The sequence below is a fragment of the Pongo pygmaeus genome, chromosome 4, assembly GCF_028885625.2.
Source record: "Pongo pygmaeus isolate AG05252 chromosome 4, NHGRI_mPonPyg2-v2.0_pri, whole genome shotgun sequence".
In the NCBI taxonomy this organism is placed as follows: Eukaryota; Metazoa; Chordata; class Mammalia; order Primates; family Hominidae; genus Pongo; species Pongo pygmaeus.
The window spans coordinates 143,276,261-143,291,204 of record NC_072377.2 but is presented as its reverse complement, the minus strand read 5'-3'; the positions used below and the strand labels follow the sequence as shown (position 1 = coordinate 143,291,204).

The 14,944-nt window shown below is 48.8% G+C and overlaps 1 protein-coding gene across 1 annotated transcript in view; it reads right to left on the bottom strand.

Moving 5' to 3' along the window:
- The window catches only part of CTNNA1 (catenin alpha 1), a 176,026-nt gene extending 174,081 nt beyond the window's left edge, over positions 1 to 1,945 (bottom strand). The window contains exon 1 of the mRNA XM_054488849.2: positions 1,767 to 1,945. The gene's annotated coding sequence lies outside the window, so the exon portion shown is untranslated. The remainder of the gene's footprint in view (positions 1 to 1,766) is intronic.
- Positions 1,946 to 14,944: the final 12,999 nt, after the last annotated feature.

Here is a 14,944-nt window from a genome sequence, read left to right as displayed (position 1 = left end):
GCCTTTCTGGACTTACCCAAATAAAACGTATTAGCCCCCTCTCCGTGCCTCTACAAGTTTCTTTTGTTGTTACTATTAGGTAAGATTTGACTCAGACAATAGTTTCATTAGCACTGTTAAGGCACTTACTGCAGTCCGCTCTGTACTACACCTGGGGTGCGTGTCTCCCCTATTACACTGTGAGCTCTTAAGTGGATTAAAAAATTATCCTTTAGCTGAATAAAAATCCAGATGGGGTCAGGCACCCTGGCTCAGGCCTGTAATCACAAAACTTTGGGAGGCCGAGGCAGGAGGACCACTTGAGCCCAGGAGTTCGAGACCAGCTTGGGCAAGACGGCGAGACCCCATCTCTACCAAAATACAAAAATTAGACGGGTGTGGTGGCGCGTGCCTGTAGTCCCAACTACTTCGGAAGCTGAGGTGGGGGGATCACTTGAGCCCAGGAGACAGAAGCCGCAGTGAGCCATGATCGTGTCACTGCGCTCCAGCTCGGGCGACGGAGACCCCGTCTTTAAAAAAAATATTTGTTCAAAAGTCCAGATTGGTAAATAATTAGGCAGAAACTATAGATAACTCCTACACTCATTCTTCATTCTTCCTGTAAAACAAAATAACACATCCTAATTAATTCGATTTATAAATTCCGTTCCTTAAAGTAACACCCACCTGTCCAGTATTTAAAAACCACTGCTGACTAAACACAAATATCCGCTCCACAAAATGCCTATCCTGTCCCAACAATGATGTAAGCATTTCCTTCATCATAAATATAAAATACCCCGAATTTAGTTGTAGACTTAACACATCTCGCTGTTTTCCAAATAATTGTAAATTTTGTACAAAACACACGCACCAAAAAAATGTGACCAAGATGCAAGAGGACGTAAGAGGCAGTCAACCCTGGAATTGGGCCAACCGCCGCCTGCATTACTGGGAAACCACTGCTGCCAAGCAAAGGTCAGGCATTCATTCAGGCAACATTTTTTCCAACAAGTGCTTCACACTCGCACGCACACACACCCTCCTTTAAAAGTCAACAATTAAAAAAAAAAAACTCTCTAATGCCACTCCTGAAAACTAGGGCTGAAAGCTAAGTGCGTCCAACCGACAAGAAACCCAGGAAAACTGAGTAATCCCCGAGTTCAGGTGGACGGCCACGCCAAAAGTCCACACGGGTGTGGCCCACCTACGGCGAGGCTGTATGGGAGAAGCCCGGGCTCCAGCCTCCCGGTTCGCCGAGCCCGCGTCCCCGCCGCCCCACCGGGAAGTCTCAGCGGCCGGGAAGGGGGAGGGGGCAGGAACGCCTCGGAGCCGGACGACAATCACTTCCCCGGAAAGCGGCTCCCAGACCCGCCGCCCCAGGGAAGGAAGGCGGCCGAGGGGCCCGGCGCGGGGCTGCCGCGCGCGCCGAGGCCGCGGCAACAAAGTTTGGAAACCGCGAGAAAACTTTTCCAAGAGGAAACGCGGCGGCGGCGCGGGGCCTGTAGTTTCTCCTCCCCAGCCGCGGCGGCCCCCCGACTTCCCGAGCGCTGGGAAGCGCCTGCCGTGCCCGCCCGGGCCCCATACTCGGGCCCTGCGGGAGAAGAGGCCGCCGGCCCGACGCGGGTCCCACGCCCGCCCGGGGCCCAATTCCCGGCGACGTCGCCAAAGAGACCGCGCCCCGCCCGCCCGCTGCTCGCGGGGCCCAGCTTGGGACGGCCCGGCCCAAGGACCCTCTCGGCCCGGCCCGAGAGACCGCGCCCGCGAGGAGGGAGGTACGAAGTTACCTGCGGCTAGCTGGGCGAGCGCTAAATTCCAGAGGCCCGAAGCCGACGGCCGCTGCTTTGTCTCCTTCCAGTCCGGCTAGGAGGAGGAAATAGGCCGCCCTGCGCCCCCGCCCCCGGCCCGCCCCCCGCCCGCGGCCCCCGCCCCGGCCCCGGCCCCGGCCCCGGCCCGGGCCCCGCCCGCCCTTCCTGGCACCTCCCTCCGGCTCGCTCTTCCCGGCTTCCCGCCGCCGCCCCGCCCGCTCTTCCCGGCCGTTCTGGCCTCCGCTTTTGGGGAAAGGGAAGGCCCCCAGCGCGAAGAGTCTGGCAGCGCCGGGCCGGGACCCCCGAGGGACCTCTTCCTCCCCGCCACCCACCTCAGAATTCCTTCCTCCCCGGCCCCTAGTGGGAGCTTAGGCCGGGAGTGACCCCCCCCCCGAGAGGGAGGAGGAGCGGTGACTCCTGGAACAGCCCGCGGGCGGGGAGGGCTGCGGGAGGGCAGGTGAGTCACCGCTCCGCGCACAGGTGAGGCTCGGGGGCGGCCTCGCGCGGGCCCCCACCTCGGCGGAATCCCAGAGACGCGACAAGGGGTACTGGGCACGCTCCCCTCAAGAGTGTCACAGGTGTCCTGGAGTCACAGGCTTCTGGAAAAGTGATCTAGGCCCACTACCTGGCTTTACAGAAGGAGAAGCGGAGGCTAAGGAAAGGCCCCACAGCTTCGGGACAGAGTGAAACTAGAATCTGACTCTCAGGACCTTTCATAATGTGAGGTGGAAGCGCCCCTAGAATTCACCTAATCCGTCCCCTCAGTCCACAGATGGAAACACCCGAAGCCCTCTTGATCAAGGACTTTTTTTTTTTTTTTTTTAAAGACGGGGTCTCCGTCTGTCGCCCAGGCTGGAGTGGAGTGTCGCGATCACGGCTCACTGCAGCCTCAAATCCCTGGACAACCGACCCTCCCACCTCAGCCTCCGGAGTAGCTGGAACTACAGACACAGAGTCTCACTATGTTGCCAGGCTGGTCTCAAACTCATGGGCTCAAGAGATCCTCCTCAGCCTACCAAAGTGCTGGGATTACAGGCGAGAGCCACCTTGCCGGGAGGACATTTACAAACACAAAAGAGGCACCACAGCAGCTGTCCCTTTTTGGGCTTGTTCCCGCCCCGCCCCCAGCACGTCCCCTCTCCCAGCTTGTCCCCCTCCTCCAACAAATTTGAGGGACCTGACTTCTATCTCTATTCCTCTGGTCATTTAGGGAATTTTATTCTCACCCTTTCTTATCTTCATAGTGAATACTCCAAAAACAAAAGAAAACAAAATTACAAAGCAAACAACACAAAAAAACAAAAAATACTACATGCTATCAGCCTGGTATAGAAAACCCTAATGATGTTTCCCCCTGCTCACGGGATGATGAATAAGATAGATTTCAGTATTGGCCTATAAACCTGAATAATGCAAGACAACGATGTCCACTGCTGGCCTTGTGCTGAACAGAGAGCAGGGTGCTAGGGAGACCTGCCGTTACTGTGTTTACCCTCTACTCCTCACATCTCCCTCTCCCCCAAGGGAATATAAACTTCTGGAAAGCAGGAGCTGTATCTCCTACAGCACCCAGCACATTGCCCATCCCCTAGGGAGTGCCCAGTGAACATCTGTGGGTGAATGTGCCCACTGTAATTCAAAGTACTGTGGGCCTGTGCTAGTTAAGAGATGCTGACAAAGGGCAATAGGACCATGAAGTTGGGAGAGAACAACCTTTAAGAAAAAGAGGATGGGCACAGTGGCTCACGCAAGTAATCTCAGCACTTTGGGAGGCCAAGATGGGTGGATCACATGAGCTCAGGAGACCAGCCTGGGCAACATGATAGAACCCTGTGTCTACAAAAAAATACAAAAACATAGCTGGGTGTAGTGGCACCTACCTGTAGTCCCAGCTACTTGGGAGGCTGAGGTGGGAGGATCGCTTGAGCCTGGGAGTTCAAGGCTGCAGTGAACCGTGACTGCACCACTGCACTCCAGCCTGGGCAACACAGTGAGACTCTGTCTCAAAAAGAAAAAGGCAAACCCTGACAAGGTCATTCTTGTCCAACTACCCCTGTCCTGTTTCTGGCTGCAGGGTCTTTGCTCCTGTAGTCCCCTCTGCCTAGAGTGGCTTTGGCGTCCCTCTACTTCACTTGGCTAACTCAGAACATAATTCATATATTTTAGATATTTGTCCCCGCCCAAATCTCACATTGAAATGTAATCCCCAGTGTTGGAGGTGGGGCTGGTGGGAGGCATTTGGGTCATAGAGGAGGATCCTTCATGGCTTGGTGCTGTCCTCCAGGTACTAAGGGAATTCTCATGAAATGGAGTCGTTTTAAAGTGTAGCACCGGCCAGGCACAGTGGCTCACACCTGTAATCCCAACACTTTGAGAAGCCAAGGCGGGCGGATAGCTTGAGCCCAGGAGTTCGAGACCAGCCTGGGCAACATGGTGAAAACCCATCTCTACAAAAAAATACAAAAAAATTAGCCAAGCAGGCTGGGCACCGTGGCTCACGCCTATAATCCCAGCACTTCGGGAGGCCAAAGCAGGCAGATCACCTGAGGTCAGGAGTTCGAGACCAGCCTGGGGCAACATGGTGAAACCCCATCTCTACTAAAACTACAAAATTAGCAGGGCATGGTGGCATGCGCCTGTAATCCCAGCTACTCGGGAGGCTGAGGCAGGAGAATCATTTGAACCTGGGAGTCAGAGGTGGAGCCGAGATCATGCCATTGCACTCCAACCTTGGCAACGAAAGCAAAAGTCTGTCTCAAAAAAAAATAATAAGCCAGGCATGGTGGTGTGTGCCTGTAGTCCCAGCTACTTGGGGGGCTCAGGTGGGAAGATCACCTGAGCCTGGGGAGATTGAGGCTGCAGTGAGCCATGATTGTGCCACTACACTCCAGGCTGGGCAATGGAGTGAGACCCTGTCTCAAAAACAAAAAGATGTGGCACCTCAGCCCCCTCCTGCTCCTGCTTTCAGCATGTAATGTGCCTGCTCCAGCTTCACCTTCCACCATGAGTAAAAGCTCCCTGAGGCCTCTCCAGAAAGTAGAGCAGATGCCCAGGCCTTGCTTATACAGCCTGCAGAACCATGAGCCAATTAAATGTTTTTTCTTTTTTCTTTTCTTTTTTTTTTTTTTTTGTGTGTGTGTGTGTGTGTGTGTGTGTGTGTGAGAGACAGAGTTTCGCTTTTGTCACTCAGACTGCAACCTCTACCTCCTGGATTCAAACGATTCTCCTGCCTCAGCTTCCCGAGTAGCTGGGATTACAGGTGCACACCACCACGCCCGGCTAATTTTTGTATTTTCAGTAGAGACGGAGTTTTACCATGCTGGCAAGGCTGGTCTCGAACTCTTGACCTCAGGTGATCCGCCTGCCTCGGCCTCCCAAAGTGCTGGGATACAGGCATAGGCCACCGCACCCGGCCTGTTTTTTCTTTGTAAATTACACAGTCTCAGGTATTTCTTTTTAGCAATGCAAGAACAGCCTAACACAATAGTAATCAGTCAATAAAGTATTTGGATGAAGTAACAAGGGACAGATTTAAAGGATTATGCTCCATAACTTTGTATGTTCATCACTTCACTCGGGACAAGATTCTTAATTTTAAGGCCCCTTGTTCAAAAATTGTTAACCATTTTAAGACAGCAACATCAGAGTATTAAACCAAGCATGGGCTCTTTCTTTATTATTATTATTTATTATTATTTTTTTTTTTTGAGACGGAGTCTTGCTCTGTCACCAGGCTGGAGTGCAGTGGCGCGATCTCGGTTCACTACAACCTCTGCCTCCTGGGTTCAAGCGATTCTCCTGCCTCAGCCTCCCGAGTAGCTGGGACTACAGGTGCCTGCCACCACGCCCAACTAATTTTTGTATTTTTAGTAGAGATGGGGTTTCAGCATGTTGGCCAGGATGGTCTCAGTCTCTTGACCTCGTGATCTGCCTGCCTCAGCCTCCCAAAGTGCTGGGATTACAGGTGTGAGCCACCGCGCCCAGCCAGCATGGGATCTCTCTAAGCATGGGACCCTGAAGATGAAATTGCAGGGTTTGTTTTGGGAAAAGAAGGGTAAGGTGACAGGAAGATATGAGAGATTTGCAGTGTGCCTAAAGAGAGTCAGTTTCCTACTCCTGAGAAATCATGAAAAGCTTACCAGGGAAGGCTGGAGCATTCGCTATATCCCAGGCACTTGCTGTGTGCTGAGGAAGTGAATAAAAACTGAAACTGACTTGATCCCTGTTTTCACACCACTTAAAGGTAATGATGAAGACAGATACTAAAACAGGTAAACTGACCAGGCACGGTGGCTCATGCCCGTTAATTCCAGCACTCTGGGAGGCTGAGGCGGAGGATCGTTTGTGTTCAGGAGTTGGAGACCAGCCTGCACAACATGGCAAAACCCTGTCTTTACAAAGGATACAAAAATTAGCTGGGTGTGGTGGCACGCACCTGTAGTCCCAGCTATGTGGAGAGGGCTGAGGTGGGAGGATCACTTGAGCCAGGGAGGTGGAGGTTGCTGTGAGCCGAGATTGCACCACTGCACTCCAGCCTGAGCAACAGATTGAGACCCTGTGTCAATACACACACACACATACACGTAAACCAGGAAAAAAGAAAGGCAAGTGTGAAGATAGGGGAGAGATACATGTAGGTTTGGGGGTAAATTAACTACCCTGGGATTTGGAGACCTGAGAAGTGACCTTTATGTGGTGACTCACCTCCAGTCTGGCTTTAGCATTCGCCTTTCCACCAAAACTGCTTTTATGAAGGTCCCTGATGGCCTCCACGTTGCAAAATCCAATGGTCAGTCTCCTTCCTCAGTTGACTTGTACAATCAGCAGCATTTGGTCACTCTCCTCCTTGAAACACTTTCTTCATTGGGCCTCCAGGGCACCAGGCTTTCCTGATTTCCATCCAGCCTTCCTGGCTAAGCTTCTTAGTCTCCATTGATGATGCCTTCTAATTCCTCCTAACCTCTAAATGTTAGAGCAGGGATTCTCAAAAGTATAGTCCGGACATCCCTGATAACTTTTCAGGGAGTAATGTGGTAAAAACTATTTTCACAATAATTCTAAAATATCATTTGCTTTTTTATGCTCATTTTCTCCCGGGTGTACAGTAGAGTATTCCACAGGCTACGTGATGTATGATGTGGCATCACATGGAATGTGAAAGCACATATGAGAATCCAGCTATCTTTTATTAAGTCAGATAAAGATTTGTAAAATGCAAAACAACTACAGTTCTCCCTGAATTTTTCTTTTGTTTTAGAAAACATGGTTATTTTTCTTTTCAAAAATGTTATTTATTGATAACATGTAATGGACTTGCTATTGTTATTTTTTAATGAATTAATGAATATTTTGAAATTGTTTATTTTAATTTCTAATACAGGGTCTTGCTGTGTTGCCCAGGCTGGAGTGCAGTGGTGCTATCATAGCTCAGTGCAGCCTTGATCTCCTGGGTACAAGCAATCCTTCCACCTCAGCCTCCCCAGTAGCTGAGACTACAGATGCACACCACCACATGTGGCTAATTTTTAAATTTTTCTTTTGTAGAAACAGGGGTCTCACTCTGTTGACCAAGCTGGTTTTGAACTCCAAGCCTCAGTGATCCTGCTGCCTCAGCCTCCCAAAGTGTTGAGATTACAGGTGTCAGCCACCCTGCCAGGCCTATAGTAAATATTGATAGATAAAACTTTCATAAGCAAGAGTTCTTTGAGATCTTCAAATTTTTTAGAGCGTAAAGGAGTCTTGAGATCAAAAAAAGTTAAAAACTTGGGCTGGGTGCGGTGGCTCACACCTGTAATCCCAGCACTTTGGGAGGCGGAGGTGGATGGATCACCCGAGGTCGGGAGTTCGAGACCAGCCTGAACAACATGGTGAAACCCCATCTCTACTAAAAATACAAAAATTATGGCCAGGTGCAGTAGCTCACGCCTGTAATCCCAGCACTTTGGGAGGCAGAGGTGTGCAGATCACCTGAGGTCAGGAGTTCGAGACCAGACGTGGTGAAACCCCGTCTCCTTAAAAATACAAAGTTAGCTGGGCATAGTGGTACATGCCTGTAGTCCCAGCTACTTGGGAGGCTGAGGCAGGAAAATCGCTTGAACCTGGTAGGCAGATGTTGCAGTGAGCCAAGATCACACCATTGCACCCCAGCCTGGGCGACAAGAGCAAAACTCTGTCTCAAAAAAAAAAAAAAAAAAATTAGCTGGGTGTGGTGGCACATGCCTATAATCCCAGCTACTCCAGAGGCTGAGGTAGGAGAATCACTTGAACCCGAGAGGCGGAGGTTGCAGTGCACTCCAGCCTGAAGTTACAAACTTCTGTTAAAGTGTCCCAGGGCTCTGTCCTTGGACTTCTTTTTCAACTAATAGCTGTCATTAACCCATTGATGCCAGTCTTTTGACTTGAAATATACTGACAACTCCAGGTATATATCCCTAACCTGAACCTTTCCCCTGAATTTGCAACTCACTTATCCAGCTCCCCACTTGATGTTTCCACTTAGATAGCCAATAGGCATCTAGGCATCTCAAACTTTATCTTATTTTTGAGCCAGGGTCTCACTCCATCACCTAGGTTGGAATACAGTGGTTTGATCATAGCTCAATGAAGCCTTGATCTCCCATACTCAAATGATCCTCAGCCTCCCAAGTAGCTGGGGCTACAGGTATGTGCCGCCACACACAGCTTTTTTTTTTTTTTTTTTTTTTTAGTAGAGATGAGGTCTTGCTATCTTCCCCAGGCAGGTCTCAAACTCCTGAGCTCAAGTGATCCTCCTGCCTTGGCCTCCCAAACGATTACAGAAATTAAATGGCATGAGCCACCATGCCCAGCCCATCTCAAATTTTATATGTCTATATGTCCAAAACTGATTTCCTAATGCCTCTGTCCAAACCTGCTTATCCCATAGTTTTCTTAATTTCCTTAGAGGGCAACTCCATCCTCTCATTTTGGCCATGGCTGAGGCCAAAAACCTTGGCGTTATCCTTGGCTATTTTATTTCGTGCACGCATTTGAAATCTGATTCCTTAGACCCTGTACTTCTGCCTTCGAAATAGATTCAGAACCCACTAACTTTTTTCTTTTTTTTTTTGAGACGGAGTCTCACTCTGTCGCCCAGGCTGGAGTGCAGTGGCGCAATCTCGGCTCACTGCAACCTCCGCCTTCCAGGTTCAAGCAGTTCTCCCACCTCAACCTCCTGAGTAGCTGGGATTACAGGTGCCCACCACCACACCCAGCAATTTTTGTATTTTTTTCAGTAGAGACGGGGTTTCGCTGTGTTGGCCAGGCTGGTCTCGAACTCCTAACCTCAAGCAATCTACCCACCTCGGCCTCCCAAAGTGCCGGGATTACAGGCATGAGCCAACGCACCAGGCCCAGAAGCCACTAACTTTTTACCATCACCATTGTTACCATCCTGAATCAAGCCACCATCATCTCTTAGCCTCAGTTTTGCCAGGAGAGCCCAACTGGTCTCCCTACTTCTGCACTTGCCTCCCTCGGTCTAGTTTAAGTTCAGCAGCCTGAGTGATCTTGTTAGAAAGTAAGTCCAAGTGGCCAGGCGCAGTGGCTCATGCCTGTAATCCCAGCACTTTGGGAGGCTGAGGCGGGCGGATCACGAGGTCAGGAGATCAAGACCATCCTGGCTAACACAGTGAAACCCCGTCTCTACTAAAATACAAAAAATTAGCTGGGCGTGGTGGCGGGCATCTGTAGTCCCAGCTACTCAGGAGGCTGAGACAGGAGAATGGCATGAACCGGGGAGGCAGATCTTGCAGTGAGCCCAGATCGCACCACTGCACTCCAGCCTGGGCGACAGAGAGAGACTCCGTCTAAAAAAAAAAAAAAAAAAAAAAAAAAGAAAGTCCAAGCATGTCACTCCTGCTCCACCCAGACCCTCCAGTGGCTCCCATCTCACTCAAAGTACAGAGGAGTGAGGTCTTTATAAGGGCCTCACCTGCCCCCATACTCTTCTCTGACACAGTGTCCTCTTTGCTATCAAGTAGGCTCTTGACTTAGGGCGTTTGCTTCCTGCCTGGAATGCTCTCCTCCAAATAGCTGCCTGACTCGCTCCCTCACCTCTGCCAGGCACCTTCTCAGTGAGGCTTCCGCTTGGCCACCTTATTCAAAATTGCAACCCGTTTCTCAACATCCCACCCCCCTCTTCCTTGTTCAGTTTTCTCCTTAGCTTATATCACCTCCTGATATATAAAATCATATTTTAAAAATATATATTTTAATACATATTTAAAATTTAAAATAAAGTCATATACGGGATATAATTTATTGCTTTTCTTCTGTCTTATTCCTATTAGAATTCCAGCCACACAAGGGCTTGAGTTTTTGTCTATTTTGTTCAGTGCTGTATCCCTGGTGCCTAGAATAATGCTTGGTACAATGTTGACAAGGTAGATGGGGAGGGAAGGAAATAACTTGATTTTAGACCAAGGGAACAAGGAAGGTTGAAGGCCCTGAGTCCCATCTAGGAAAAACTTTCTATGATTTGGGAGCTGCTGAGGTAGGTAGAGGCCACACTCGGGAGGGCTTGGTGAGAGTTTAGACTTGACCGTTAGGGGAATGGAGAGCCACAAAGGATTCTAAACGAAGGATGACAGGATCATATTTTGTTTTTTAAAAAAATTCACTTTGGAAGAAAGAAGATAGTGAAGCAATGCACATAATATTGCATTTACATTTGAACAGCATATACATATTTATCTTAATGCTCTTTTCTCATAGTGGCAGAGCCATTGAAAACACACCACTCTATTCAGAACCCCTCCAGAAACACTGAGTACGCATGGATACAAAGGAGAAAACCGAAGACACCTGGGCCTACTTGAGAGCGGAGGGTGGGAGGAGCGTGAGGATCGAAAAACTACCTATGGCGTACTATGCTTATTACCTGGGTGACAAAATAATCTTTACACCAAACCCCCATGACATGCAATTAATTTATCCATGCACATGTACCCCCTGAACCAAAAATAAAAGTTGGAAAGTAAAGGAAAAAAAAATCCCCCTCCAGTGCTTCCCATCTCACTCTGAATAAAATCTATATGATCTCACCCAGTCATCTCAGACCCATCTTTGGCTTTTTCTCTCTGTCTTTCCATTCAAGCCCACGTTGTGGTCTAGACATTCCTATAAGGCATCAAGCACCCTTGGACCTCAGGGCCTTTACATTTCCAGTTCTCTCTGCTTGGAATGGTCATCCCTCTGATAGCCCTTAGTCATTCCATTACCCAGATCTCTGCCCAAATGTCACGTTGTCCAACAGGCTTTCCCTGACCATTCTGTAAAATAGCACCAGCAGCCAGTCACAGAGGCTCATGCTTATAATCCCAGCACTATGGGAGGCCAAAGTGGGAGAATCACTTGAGTTTGAGACCAGCCTGAGCAACATAGCAAGAAATTGTCTCTATGAAAAATTTAAGAATTAGCTAAGTGTGATGGCATACACTTGTAGTCCCAGCTACACAGGACACTGAGGCAGGAGGATCACTTGAGCACAGAAGGTCGAGGCTGCAGTGAACTATGGTGTGCACTACTGCACTCCAGGCTGGGCAACAGAGTGAGAGTCTGTCTCAAAATTTAAAGAAATAAAATAAAACCAGCACCCATTTCCCCTTCCTCCTCCCCATTACATTCCCTTACCCTAATGTACTTCAGAGCACTTATAACCACCTAACACAGGGGTCCCCAAACCCCAGGCAACAGACTGGTACAGATCTGTGGCCTGCTAGGAACCAGGCTGCCCAGCAGGAGATGAGCAGCAAGTGAGGGAGCATTAAGGTCTGAGCTCCACCTCCTGCCAGATCAGGGCGGCATTAGATGTTCATAGGAGCATGAATGCTATTGTGAACTAGGCTGTGGGCTCCTTATGAGAATCTAATGCCTGTAATGCCTGATGATCTGAGGTGGAACAGTTTCATCCCAAAACCATTCCCCCTGCTCCCACAAAACCAGTCCCTGGTGCCAAAAAGGTTGGAGACTGCTGACCTAACACATTGTATGGTTATTTATTTATTGTCTGTCTTCCCTCAATAAAATGTAAGATTCATTAAAGCAGGTAGTTTCTTTTCTGCTCACTGGTTTTGTTTTGTTTTCTGATATGGAGTCTTACTCTGTCGCCCAGGCTGGAATGCAGTGGTGCGATCTCAGCTCACTGCAACCACCGCCGCCCGGGTTCAAGCAATTCTCTTGCCTCAACCTCCCGAGTAACTGGGATTACAGGCATGCAACACCACACCCGGCTAATTTTTGTATTTTTTGTAGAGATGGGGTTTCATTATGTTGGCCAGGCTGGTCTCAAACTCCTGACCTGAAGTGATCTTCCCACTTCCACCTCCCAAAGTGCTGGGATTACAGACATAGGCCACCATGCCCGGCCTCTGCTCACTGTTATAACTTTAGCACTTAAAGCAGTGCCTGGCAGTTAACAGGAACTCAGGTGAATTAATGAGTAGTTAAGTCTGTGAGGATACATAGCAAATGTTACAGCAGTTACACGAAGCGAGGGGAGGGGAGTAGAGTAGAGTAGAGGGGTCTTTAAAACAGATTAGATGGTTTAGAGTACATAGTGTAGTATATAGTATATAAGTGTCATGGGGACAGAAAGAAGTGGATAGATTTGGGAGCTATGCAGAAGAACAGAGGAGCCTAGGCCTTGCCGATGGATTAGACATGGAGGTTCTGGGAAAGGAAAAGTCAAGAATCATCTTCAGGTTTCTGATTTGATCAGTGAGGAAATAGTGGTGCCATTTACCCAGAGAGAGAGAAAGAGCCCTGGAGGTAAAGCTTGTGGGGAAGTGGGTGGAGAGTCATGCAGATGGTTATTTTTGGTCATGCTTAGTTTCAGTGCCTACCAAACATATATGAGGAAATGTTCTATAGACAGGGAAATATCCAGACGTGAGCTCAGGAAAGACCCAGTGTGGAGAGAAAGATGTGGAAGTCACCTGCACTTAGAGAATGTGTGCTAGGGAAGCATGAAGGTCCAGACCCAACATTTAAGAGAAAGAGAAGCCAAAACAGGAGACTGTGTTGCCCTCTGCAACCCCAGAGCCCTCCTTTTTGCCTAAAATGCACCAATTCCTTTCCCACATCAGGATCTTTCCATTTGTTGTACTCTCTATTTGGAAATCTCTTTGTCTTAACTCTTCATCAGCCTGGCTCCTTCTCAATCTTGAGGGCCAGTTTCTTTTTTTTTTTTTTTTCTTTTTTGAGACAGAGTCTCATTCTGTCACCCAGGCTGGAGTGCAGTGGCGTGATCTCAGCTCACTGCAAGCTCCACCTCCTGGGTTCACGCCATGCTCCTACCTCAGCCTTCTGAGCAGCTGGGACTACAGGCACCCGCCACCATGCCCGGCTAATTTTTTGTATTTTTAGTAGAGACGGGTTTTCACCATGTTAGCCAGGATGGTCTCGATCTCCTGACCTCATTATCCGCCCACCTCAGCCTCCCAAAGTGCGGGATTACAGGTGTGAGCCACCGCACCCGGCTGGGGGCCAGTTTCTATATCATCTGGTCAGAGAGGCCTTTCCTGACCACACCCCAAACACCGCAGTCTCTCTCTACCACGTCACTGCATTTTTGTTCTTTATAGCACTTGTTCTGCTCTAGAATTGTCCTGTTTGCCTGCTGGTTTATTTTCTGCCTCCTCCATTAGGAGGAACTCCATAAGGACAAGAACTTGTCTCATTTTTTGACTTCTCTGCTCCCATAATTTAACACAGGGCCTGAAACATAAAATTCACTTTAAAAATATTTGCTGAAAGCATATGGGCTATAGACATAGGAGAAAAATCAAGTGTCATTAAAGCCAAGGACTTGGTCACTGATTTCAATTGATGGCATTTGGGTTGAAACTTTAGGTTTCAACTTACTTTAGGTTGCTGAACATAATGCACATACCCACCAAATTTAAGGCTGTGCCAAGAATATTAAGGAAAAAAAAAAACAAAAACCCTATCAAAGATCATTTTAGAGATTCTCTACATCATGAGGACTTTGTTATTATTTACCTACCTGTCATAATTGTTTCATTATCATGCTGGTAAATAGCTTCACAGTTTACAAAGCACTTTCCTGGATATTGTCTCATTTGAGGCACTCCAAACCCCTAAGAAAGGTACTCCACGACTTTTTTTTTTTTTTTTTTTTTTTGAGACAGAGTCTCACTCTGTTTGTTGCGCAGGCTGGAGTGCAGTGATGCTATCTCAGCTCACTGCAACCTCCACCTCCAGGGTTCAAGCGATGCTCATGCCTCAGGCTCCTGAGTTGCTGGGATTACAGGTGTGCGCCACCACACCCAGCTAATTTTTGTATTTTTAGTAGAGACATGGTGTCGCCATGGCTGGTCTCAAATTCCCAACCTCAAGTGATCTGCCCTCCTCCACCTCCCAAAGTTCTGGGACTACAGGCGTGAGCCACCGTGCCTGGCCTCCACAAGTCTTTAATCCCAGCAGTTTGGGAGGCCGAGGTGGGCGGATCACGTGGTCAGGAGACTGAGACCATCCTGGCTAACACGGTGAAACGCCGTCACTGCACTCCAGCCAGGGTAACAGAGCAAGACTGTCAGAAAGAAAGAAAGAAAAGAAAAGAAAAGAAAAGAGAGAGAGGAAGGAGGGAAGAAAGAAAGAAAGGAGGGAGGGAGGGAAGAAGGAAGGCAGGCAGGCAGGCAGGCAGGCAAGCAGGAAGGCCGGCCGGGTGAGATGGTTCATGCCTGTAATCCCAGCACTTTGGGAGGTGGAAGCAGGCAGACCACTTGAGGTTGGGAGTTCCAGACCACCCTGGCTAACATGGTGAAAGCCTGTCTCTACTAAACAAACAAACAAACAAAAATTAGCCGGGAGTGGTGGCGCACGTCTGTAGTCCTAGCTACTCAGGAGGCTGAGGCAGAAATCACTTGAACCTGGGAGGCGGAGGTTGTAGTGAGCCAGGATGGCGCCACTGCACTCCCCCAGCCTGGGCAATAGAGGGGACCCCATCTCAAAAAACAAAAAACAAAAAACAAAAACAAAAAAAGAAAGGTAGGACTAAAATGAGTAAAGATGTCAGAATGATGAAGACAAGACCTGACTTGGCAGCTTTGTAATGAAGGTTGGAAAATCTTTACTTATGGCCACGAAGTGGTGAGCACCCCCTCCACCAATTAAGT